The sequence below is a fragment of the Ursus maritimus genome, unplaced genomic scaffold, assembly GCF_017311325.1.
Source record: "Ursus maritimus isolate PB19 unplaced genomic scaffold, ASM1731132v1 scaffold_13, whole genome shotgun sequence".
NCBI classification, from domain to species: Eukaryota; Metazoa; Chordata; class Mammalia; order Carnivora; family Ursidae; genus Ursus; species Ursus maritimus.
The window spans coordinates 58,453,364-58,465,697 of record NW_024423675.1 but is presented as its reverse complement, the minus strand read 5'-3'; positions in this window follow the sequence as shown (position 1 = coordinate 58,465,697).

Here is a 12,334-nt window from a genome sequence, read left to right as displayed (position 1 = left end):
AGGTATTTCTGTAATAGCATTGCGAACTGTCCTGTGGCTAATTCTATGAAACATATATGATAGAGTCATGACTTAAAGGATTCAGTTGGTGGGTTTGCTTTTGCTTTTAACAACCCCAACCACCCACTCAGCATACAGGTAGGAAAAAATAGGGTTTTTTGCAAAACCACATTCGATCAAAAGCTCAAAAGGAGGATAAAACAAAATATGTAAGGATTATCTTTCTCTTCCTACTCTGTGAACTCCTTTTTTTCCTTAGTAAACTGTCACAGGAAAAAAAAAAGGATGACAAATGTGAAGAGATATACAGTATAAAATGGAACAGAGCAATGGAGGGAGGGGGTAGAGGGAATCAGGACTCCGTCATAAAAGGTTTGTAATAAACTGGAGAGAACAGAAGATACTCTCTTTGAATTTGAGCTCTACTCAAACACTACATTTTATTAACCACTCCTTTTTTTCTTTCTACAAAGAAATTCAGCACAGTATCAGCTTTGATATATTTATAATACTTCTCTGGGAGAAAGTCCAGAGTCTACATTTGGTTTTAAAAGAAGGTTCTTCCTGCATAGAAGTTATCTCAAAAAGCCAAAACACACATTCAGAAAAGCCGAGCCTCTTGTTAACATTTCTCAAGCAGACAGTAGCTATGCACCATTTGGTACCCACCAGAATCCCTCCAAAAGTATCAAAAGGCTGCCAAATTCTCTATGCATTTATAAGAATAATCCCAAAGAAGTGTGTGTTTGCAGAAGAATTCCATTTTGACTGCTATGCCCATCAAAAGTTTACTGTCTCCCCCGGGAGCGTTCACTGGTTTTAGTGACTTGGACAAATATTAAAATAGCTGTAATTAAATGGATTTCTGAGAGCCAGATAAGGTATAAAAACGGAGGACCATCCCAAAGGAACTAAAATTATGCTAGTGCATGTTTAAATTATATACTAGTCAAAAGGTCACTGTCAGACACACCTCTGAGAAAAACAGATCAATATGACTGAAGGAAGTATGCCCCGAGACAAGCCATTTCACAGTTCAGTACTGAGATGGCTGACGTAACTGTGCTGTTCAAAATAAATATTTCATACCCAATTATCTTAATATGGTAAAAAAAAAATTTTAAAAATCTGAGAAGCCACACAATCTCAATTCAGTTCATTTGAATAAAAGAAGATACTCATGAAAACGGCACCATGAGGTCAAGTCCAAGGGCGAGAGCATCTAATTCAAAAGTTCAAGCACAGGGGCGCCTGGGTGGCGCAGTCGTTAAGCGTCTGCCTTCGGCTCAGGGCGGGATCCTGGCAGGATCCTGGCGTTCCCGGATCGAGCCCCACATCCGGCTCCTCCGCTGGAAGCCTGCTTCTTCCTCTCCCACTCCCCCTGCTTGTGTTCCCTCTCTCGCTGGCTGTCTCTCTCTCTGTTAAATAAATAAATATAATCTTAAAAAAAAAAAAAAAAAGTTCAAGCACAGACCAAACAGTTGCCTGTCCCAAAGTTGCCTAACTATGGTCGATTCCAGAACAGCATCCCTGCCCCTTAAATGGACAATTACATCTTACAAATTGAGTGGCCACCTAACATATCTAAGGAGTCATTTTTTAAAATCACTCTGTGTCAGCGTGCTCACCCAACGTTAATAAGGCCTGAAAAGAACGGCTCCTTCATTTTGTTTTTTATCCCCTTCCCAGGCTCAAGAAGAGGAGTAGCCTACTAGTTCATGTATATACACAGCAAGAGCTCCCAGGCCTTCCCAAGCTCCTCACCTCCAGAGAAACCGGCCAGAATAAAAATGGTAACCTGTGACTCAAAGGGTAGGTCTGTAACGTTTTAAAAGACCTGCTGTAATCATGGAACACTGCAGCAAGAACTGGGGATGTACTGTATGGTGACTAATATAACAAAATAAATATTAAAAAATTTTTTAAATAAAAAATAAAAAAATAAAAGACCTGCTGTAATGACATAATTATAAAACTTTAAAGATGCTCCAAGCCGCGAGTATATGGCACGGGCTAACACAAACTCTAAGCATTATTACCACATGTATTTTCAGTCTCAGCACGAATATCAGTGCCTGGGCAGAGTGCAGACGGTAGGTAAAGCAGCAGTGGTTTCCACATGGTTAAGGACCAGCAAACATCAGTGAGTGTCTGGCAGCTTCCAGGAGCCTCAGGTGCTGCGCCCACTATAGGAGCGAGGGGAACTCCTAGGGACATCAGCAAGACCCGCTGTCCCCCAGGGCCCATCACCACCTGCCCGCTGACTGACGCCTAAAGCCCACCCTCAGAGCTGCAGTCTTCTCTTCACTTCAGTCCTGCCAAGCTTTTTCAGAAAATATTTTGCTACTTTCTATCCATGCCCTGTCCCCCATTTTCGAAGTCATTCTTGAAGGAAAGGCACAGAAGTGTAAGGAAGGCCTGACACAGACACACATATCTTAGAAAAGCTCCCAAGGTGATTAAGAACCCTTTCCCCAGACTGATAGGTATCTACCTACCTATAGCATTCATTCATATGTATACACAAACATTTATATGTACAGATAGATACATATAGCCCTATGTAAATATACATCCGTATATAACCTTTATATATAGGTATATCCAATATATACATATCTGTATACATATAAGACACATTTTGCCTTATAACTTAATATACCTACATGTGATGGTTACTTTGTCAACTTAAAGGATGTTCTGGAGATTGGATTAGCATTTAAATCCATGAACTTTGAATAAAACATGTTGCCCTTCACGTGAGTAGGCCTCATCCAATCAGCTGAAGGCCTGAATAGAACAAAGAGACTTGCCTGAAAAATAGAGGAAGAAAAACTTCCAAATTCATTCCATGAGGCCAGAATTACCCTGATACCAAAACCTGATAAAGGCACCACAAAAAAAGAGAACTACAAGCCAATATCTCTGATGAACAGAGACGCAAAAATACTCAACAAAATGCTAGCAAAGCAAATCCAACAATATACTTTAAAAAATCATTCACCACAATCAAGTGGGATTTGTTTCTGGGTTGCAAGGGTGGTTCAATATTGGCAAATCAATACTGTACATCACATCAATAAGAGAAAGGATAAGAACCATATGATCGCTTCAATAGAGTCAGAAAAAGGATTTGACAAATACAACATCCATTCATGATAAAAACCCTCAACAAAGTAGGTTTAGAGGGAACTTACCTCAACATAATAAAGGCCATTCATGAAAAACCCACAGCTAAAAATCATCCTTAATCGTGAAAACGAGAGCTCTTCCTTAAGGTCAGGAACAAGACACGGATGTCCACTCTCAACACTTTTATTCAACATAGTACTGGAAGTCCTAGCCACAGCAGTCAGACAAGAAAAAGAAATAAACGGTATCCAAATTGTTAAGGAAGAAGTAAAACTTTCACTATTTGCAGATGACATGGTATTATATAGAGAAAACCTGAAAGACTCCACCAAAAAACTGCTGAAACTGACAAATGAATTGAGTAGTTACAGAATACAAAATCAATGTACAGATATCTGTTGCATTTCTATATACCAATAATCAAGCCGCAGAAAGACAAATTAAGAAAACAATCCCATTTACAGTTGCACCAAAAATACTAAGATACCTAGGAATCAACCTAACCAAGGAAGTGAAAGATCTGTACTCTGACAATTATAAAACACTGATGAGAGAAAGTGAAGATGACACAAATGGAAAGATATTCCACGCTCATGGATTAGAAGGTCAGATATTGTTAAAAAGTCCATACTCCCATAGCAATCTGTAGCAATTCCCCCTAAAAACCAACAACATTTTTCACCGAGCTAGAACAATTCTAAAATAAGTATAGATCTACAAAAGACCCCAAACAGCCAAAGCAATCTTGAGAAAGAAAAAGCCAGAGGCATCACAATTCCAGACTTCAAGTTATATTACAAAGCTGTACTAATCTGGGGTGCCTGCTTGTGTGGCTCAGTTGGTTATGTGTCTGCCCTAGGCTCAGGTCATGATCTTAGAGTCCTGGGATCAAGCCCCACATTGGGCTCCCTGGTCAGTGGGGAGTCTGCTTCCCCCTCTCCCCACCCTCCCTTGGTCCATCTCTCTCTCAAACAAATAAATAAAATCTTTAAAAAACAGGCGTACTGATCAAAACAGTATGGTACTGGCACAAAAACAGACCTTGATCAATGGAATAGAATAGAAAACCCAGAAACCAACCCACAATTATATGGTCAATTAATCTTTGACAAAGCAGGAAAGAATATCCAATGGGAAAAAAATGTCTCTTTCAACATATGGTATTGGGAAAACTGGACAGCACCATGAGAAGAATGAAAGTGGACCACTTTCTTACACCATTCACAAAAATAAATTCAAAATGGATTAAAGACCTAAATGTGAGACCTGAAACCATAAAAATCCTAGAGAAGAGCACAGACAGTAATTTCTTTGACATCGGCCACAGCAACTTTTTTCTAGACAGATCTCCTGAGGCAAGGGAAACAAAAGCAAAAATAAACTGTTGGGACCACATCAAAATAAAAGGCTTCTGCACAGTGAAGGAAACAATCAACAAAACTAAAAGGCAACTTATGGAATGGGAGGAGATATTTGCAAATGATGTATCCGACAAAGGGTTAAGTAACCAAAATATATAAAGAACTTGTAAAACTCAACACCCAAAAAAAAAAATAATCCAATTTAAAAATGGGCAGAAGACATGAATAGACTTTCCTCCAGAGACATACAGACATGTGACAAGAAGCTCATCATCCCACTTATCAAAGAAATGCAAATCAAAACCATGATGAGAGATCACCTCACACCTTTCAGTGGCTAAAATCAACAACGTGAGAAACAACAGTTGTTGGTGAGGATGTGGAGAAAAAGGAACCCTCTGGTAAACTGGTGCAGCCACTGTGGAAAACAGTAGGGAGGTTCCCCCCAAAAAGTTAAAAATAGAACTACCCTACAATCCAGCAATCGCACTACTGGGTATTTACCCAAAGAATGCAGAAACACTAATTCAAAGGGATACGTGCACCACTACGTTTACAGCGGCATTATTTACAATAGCCAAGATACAGAAGCAGCCCAACTATCCATCAACTGATGAACGGATAAAGAGGATGTGGTAGAGATATACAATGGAATATTACTCACCCATAAAAAAGAACGAAATCTTGCCATTTGCAATGACATGGAGTTAGAAAGTATCGTGCTAAGAGAAATAAGTCAATCAGAGAAAGACAAATACCATATGATTTCACTCATATGTAGAATTTAAGAAACAAATGAGCAAAAGGGAAAAAAAGAAAAAGAGACAAACTAAGAAAGACTCTTAACTAGAGAGAACAAACAAATGGTTACAAGGGAAAGTGGGTGGGGGGACGGGGGACACAGGTGATGGGAATTCAGAAAGGCACTTGTGATGAGCACCCAGCGATTAAAAACTTCAAAAAAATTTTTTAAAAGACCTGCCTGAACAAGACTTGATCAGACTTTATCTGCACCATCAGCTCTCCTGGGTCTCCAGGCTGTCTGCCCACACTGCAGATTTTGGATTCACCAGCCTCTGAGATGATGTGAGTCACTTCCTCATAATAAAACCCTTCTGATACAGCAGTATGATCAACAGTAGCCAAATCATGGAAAGAGCCCAAATGTCCATCAACTGATGAATGGATAAAGAAGATGCGGTACATGGGGCGCCTGGGTGGCTCAGTTGGTTAAGCATCTGCCTTTGGCTCAGGTCATGATCCCAGGGTCCTGGGGTCGAGTCCCTCATCAGGCTCCCCCTCTGCGGGCTGCCCCGCCTACTCATGCTCTCTGTCAAATAAATAAAACCTTAAAAAAAAAAAAAAAAAGATGTGGTACATAAATACAATGGAGGATTAGTCACCAAGGAATGAAATCTTGCAATTTGCAACAACATGGATGGAGCTAGAGTGTACTATGCTAAGCGAAATAAGTCAGAGAAAGACAAATACCATATTTCACTCATATCTGGAATTTAAAAAACAAAAGGTGAACATAGGGAAAGGGAAGGAAAAAAGAAGAGAGGGAAGCAAACCGTAAGAGACCCTTAACAACAGAGAACAAACTAAGGGTTGACTGAGGGAGGTGGGCCAGGGATGGGCTGGATGAGTGATGCGTATTGAGGGCACTTGCTGTGGTGAGCACTGGGTGTTGTAAGAAAGTGATGAATCACTGAATTCCACTCCTGAAACCAGTATTACATCGTATATTAACTAAAATACAAATAAAAATTTGAAAAAAAAATTGTGAAAATCCACAAAAAAATAAAATTCTTGCATGGCTGTATATATCCTAATATACCCTACAGAACCCTAATATACCATATCCAATACACACATATGCGTAGACACACATACGTATATATTTATATTAAACTAAAAAGTTTCAAGCATTAGTTATCCTTACTACATGCAATACACTTAGATACTTTCTATTCCATATTATGCTTTGCTATTCTATCTCATGTGTCTTAATATGGGTACTAGTCAAAAAAGAAAAGTCAGAAAGCCACTGGAATAAAATTCTACCCCTAGAATTTAAAAAAAAAAAAATTTTTTTAAGAAAACAACCTGACCCACTAAACTGATGTCACTGCCCGTGACAGTGTGAAAAACACTGTTTTATTCAAAAGGCTGCATACCATATAGTGTTCTGTCCCAAATGTCTTCATGTATCACAGAAATTATTCTGTATTTATGGATACTTATTTTGTAGATCTTTTCTTATAATGATAGTGAGATAAGGAAAAAGAGTGAAAATAATGGTTTCCAAAAGCCCCAAACAGAATCACTGAATACCAAAACCAAGTTTAAACTAAGTCAAAATGTACCCTAAGGTTGATTTTAGGGTTTCCATAAAGTGGATAACAAAGGGAACCAAGAGCAGTAGGCAGACATCCTCTTTGGACACTTGTAACTTATGAGATCTTTCATTCTAATTATTGAAACATTAGTACTGCTGCTCTCCGTCTCATCTATTTTCCAGCAAAGATTCCAGTCAAGAGTAGGAAATTCAATTGCAGGCTTGACCATCAGACTTACAAGAACAGGTTAAATGATATGAATTCAATTACACATACTGGCTAAATACAAAGACAGGAAGGCACATCCCTGTTACCCAATGATCCCCTCACCCTTCCCCCCATTTCCTTTCTAGTAATTTCCCCATTTCTACCTGAAATGAACTGGAAATCTTCTGTTACCATGACGGTCTCAAACTCATTTACTTCCTACCTATTTACATATCCCAAACACGGTTTCTTATGTTAAAATCACCATCAGATTCTTCCAACTTTTTAAGTAGCAGTCTACAGTGTCAAGAGCATACAGAATCAAAGCAAAAGGTACCGATGCTTGGGGCCTTAGAAATGCTCTTCCACGGGATTCACGACTACATTCAGTTCTGCAGAGGGGCCCCAGGGACTTTCCCCATTCCCATCTCAGGGGAGTAATAAAGCCAAAAGGACACATGAATCCTTTTGTCCTCTGCCCCTGCTGTAACTCACACAATTCCAGTTTATCTCTTTTGTTTTGGAGATTCACAAAAGATGTAGTTCGGAACAAAAGATTCCTCTGATTTCAAAGGTGTGAAAAACCAGTAATACTGTACAGTTCACGAACAGGAAAACAGAAAGCCGGAGCAGCTGAAGGCGGTTTATGGGTCTACAATCCCATTCAGTGCCGACCAGCACTGGATCTCCAGAGCAGCAGTCCCCCAAGTGTGGCTGGGATCGAGAGAAGCAGCATCTCTTGGAAACTTTTTAGAAATGAAAATTCTCAGGCCAATCCCAGATCCTCATGAGAAAGGGTTAGGGTGGGAGGGTGCGGCCCAGCCATTTGTGTTTCACAGTCGCTCAAGGTGACTTATATGCCCTGAAGTTTGAGAGCCTCTGTTCTGGAGCAGAGCCCATTCTTGCCATTATTCTCTGCCCTCTTCCTCTTCTGATCCCACATCTCTGCCAGAAGCACACCTGAAGCAACTGCCCCCAAAATACTGAACCTAACTGCAGAGTCACCCACTGAAAAAGTGAAGACATCACGAGGAGGTATTCAAACACAAGTTACCACGCAGTCCACGAATTTTTTCCTTTCTCACAACAGGAACATCCACATCCCAAAGGGTCAAATAAAAGTATCAGAGTTTTCAGAGAATAATTCGAGAGGGCAGTTTTCACTAATATTTCAGAAATTAAAGCTCGATAGGGCAACTGGGTGGCTCAGCTGGTTAAGCGTCTGACTTTTGGTTTCGGCTCAGGTCATGATCTCGGGGTTGTAGGATCGAGTCCCACGTTGGGCTCCATGCTCAGCAGGGAATCTGCTTGAGATTCTCTCCCTCTCCCCCTCACGCCTTGTGCGCTCCCTCTCACGCGCGCACTCTCTTTCAAATAAATAAATAAATCTAAGAAAGAAAAAAAGAAAGGAAGGAAGGAAGGAAGGAAGGAAGGAAGGAAGGAAGGAAGGAATTAAACCTCGAAAGGGCTGAGCAGTGCTCTAAGACGCTTATTTTCAGGAAACCAGAATCATGGTACCCTAGACTGTCGTAACCAATAATACCTAAGAATAGCACCAAAAAGACAGCTAAAATGTTAATAAACTATGGGAAGATTATTAAACTATGAGATGGCTCCTTCCTGAAAAACCTAGTTCAGGTACCTGAAAATAAGGAGAAACACAACTATTTCTCATCCCCAGCCTGAGGTGCTTAATTCCACCAGGCCTCACAGTCTGCAAGGTTTGAGGTAGAAATCCGTCACCTACACAGGTGACTGTGCTGACCTTCTGCAAAATAAACATACAAGAGGCACTATGCAGCCTAGCTGCCCTGAGCGCATGTCAATTTCATGCTATTTTAACAAATTTCAAGAGTGCCACATGAGAAATTACCACAGGAAGCTTGAACGTCTAAATTTAAGAAACACCATAAGAATCATACTATTCAAACGCTTAATCATTTTTTCCTTTATGAAATAAAATCTTTCAAACTAGTTCCTATTAAGCACTCGGTAGGTGAACTTTCACCTTGAAAAGTAAATACAGTATATACCAAAGTGGAGAGGCTTGGGGGAGGAGTGACAACAGGGAGAAGCTTTTAGCTAATTTCCTGAATTGACTAATGTGAGTAGTATAATTGGCTTACAAAGAACATTAATATTGCCATGGCCTCTGCTCATTTATTCACTTCAGATTAATTAGGATAAAGGGATGCACCGCAATAATGAAGATCTAACAGGAAAAGCCCTCCTCATCTCTTAGCAACGTTCCCCCATGCCCTCCCCACACAAACTCCTACTGTTTGCTTACCTGCAAAAACCTACAGAATACTTGAATAGCAAAGACACAAAACGTGAAAACCAGACTTCAGACCACAATAACTAGTACAGGTGGACAGAATTTAAAGCATCAGTTGTTGCTTTTTAAAACAATTATCAAAAACAGCACAGCTATTTATAAACATAAAGCCAAGACAAAGTCATGTATCTTCTTACACAAAATAAAGGGGGTGAACATGAACTACAGGCATCCAGCTGGCTCTGTCAGGACAGCATACAACTTTTAATCTCAGGGTTGCAAGTTCAAACCCCACTTTGTGTGTAGAGATTACTTAAAAAAATAAAATCTTTTAAAAGGGGGAGGGGGTGGAATTAAACTAGATTGCTTCTAAAATTCCTTTCAGCTCAAATAATGTATATAGTATCCTCAAATCCCCTACTCACAAATTATTAGAAAAAGTCTATTTATCTTTGTGCAGATGACACAATCTGCTTTAAACAACACAATAAGCTGCAGTTGTAGGCCATCCTATGTAAAGTTGTGCATTCCTTTGGGCAATCTCTAAAGTACACAAGCTAAGATGTTATTGCCTTCACTGATTCCAAAAAGTCGTAGGTTTCACTTCCATTCCTGTAGAAAATCTAAGACATTTCCTGGTTCTTTGATGCAGTCCTTGTAACAGGTCCTCCTAATTGTTAAGTAGAGAAAAAAAACGTCCCGAGTAGACAATCCTGGGATCCAGGCCTATCTCTGCTCACCACTAACTTCTTACGATAGAGGATTAAAGCAGGTCATTTAACTTCCCTCAAACATCAAGCTTCTCTTCTGAGAAATGGGTTGAATTACAAGATTTGTAAAGGCTATTCTGTTCTAAAATGCCTAGTGTCTAGGTGGCTCAGTCATAATAATAATAAATAATAATAATAAATAATAATAATAATAATAATAATAATAATAATGCTTAACGCATCTGACTCTTGATTTCAGCTCTGGTCATAATCTCAGATGTGGGATCAAGTCCCAAATCCAGGCTGGGTGTGGAGCCTGCTTGGGATTCTCTCTCTCCCTCTCCCTTTGCTCCCACCTCTCTCCCTCCACTCTCTATAAATAAATTAATTGCTGATACATGACAACGCAAAGTAATACCACAAGGTTTGTGATTTGAGACATCTTTAATGTGTATGTGAATATAAATCCTCACATCTGTATTACTATTTTTAAAAGTTTGTCGTATCTTCTGCAGACAGAAATATAAATGTACTGAAATTATTCAAGAATTTCTAATGCATTCTATAAATGTTTAAAGATTTTCCTTTAGACAACACAAAAATTCTGAGGTGTTATTTAACATTGACAATAAAATGGGTATGTGCCCATCCATTTTCAGGACTACTCATTTACTGATCTGCTGAAAATTCCAAGCATTCGCTGCCAACTGTGTATACACCATTCAAGTTTTAGTCAATTCTCTACCTAATGAGATTTATCAAGCCATCAAAATTTAGTTTCTGTAACAGGCAGCTTTTCAGGAAATGCCATATTGCAATGACATTCTCAACACACGCCAAGGCTCCAGAGATGTCAACCATCCTTCTGGACTCAATTTCCTCACACATTTAGACTAATGGTCAAGGTGGAACTTATTATAGATTTAGTGACATCCCCCCAGTTTTTAGACAGGTGATTTTAAAATCTCAATTATATGGAAACCTGAAATAGAACTAAGCAAAATGCTGCCTGTCGGTGTTTCTTAGGAAATGATCTTTATTGCAAAGATAGAAATGCTTTTTCACTAACAGTTATTACAAAATAGATGTTCCTAAATACACTGAAATTTTCTCTACTAGTTTTTGCTATTAATATGCTTACAGTTAATATACTTAACAAATCTTTTCTTTAAAGACCAAATGTTTCTTTTAAGATTTTTATTGAGAGAGAGAGCACATGCGCACGTGGGGGGGGGGGAATCCGAAGGAGACTCCCTGCTGAGCACGGGCCAAAGAGGGGCTTGATCTCTATCTCAGGCACCCGCCCCCCACCAAAGGTTTCTTTTTAAAAAAAATAGCGCCCATCACACCACAAATCACAGATCAGTCAGAAAAATAAGAACAACAACTGCATCCGTAGGTGGATAACCGCCAAGGCTCTTGCGCCTCTCTAGCAAATTAACTAACACAGTTAGGTCCTCCCAAACCAGACAAGCCACTGAGGACAGGCACCATGCAGGGCGCAGACACAGGAGAGGGCGTCTGAATTCCACGGGCACACCCCCACCTCCTCTCCAGGCTAAGTGTCCTACAAGGCAAATGTCACCCAAAGGGCAGAGTTTCTCAAACTACAGCCACCAGCAACACGTGATGTGCTTGATAAAATGCACCCCAGATCTCCAGAGTCACCATCTCCGGGTAAGTTCCAGGAACCTGCACGGTCCTCTGCGGTTAGAGTACTGGGTGACATGAGGAGCACTGGGTGTTACACGCAACTGGGAAGTTACTGAATATCTGAAATTAATGATGTACTGTATGTTAGCTAGTTGAATTAAAAAAAATAAAAGTAATTAAAAAAAATAGTCAACTTTACCTTCCAAACTGATAGGCAAATTCAAGTTTAAGAACTGCCATCACTGACCTCAGCGTCTCCACTTATGAGAGAAGATAACAAGACCTGACCGCTACCTAAATCCTCCTCTGGTCACCCTCACAATCCATCACATTAAGGCTCAGCAATGCCATCATTTTACATTTTCACAGTAGCTCCAGCTGGGGCCCATTGTGGCTACTCTGTTCTACACACACTCCACACGGCTACAGTGTTCATACGTAGTCTATACCCGCCCTGCGCTTCAGAAAGCCACGGTCACCACCTCCACTAGGGCACTGATCTCATCTCAGGTTCTTCCCCAGCCCTTCTTCTAGTTCAACGCGGAACTCCCCTACACCCGGTTCCAGAAGCCTTGACGTTCATATTACCCACAGCCCCCAAGACCACAGATAACTACCTCCTAGCAACGTCTACATACTCATTCTGGATTT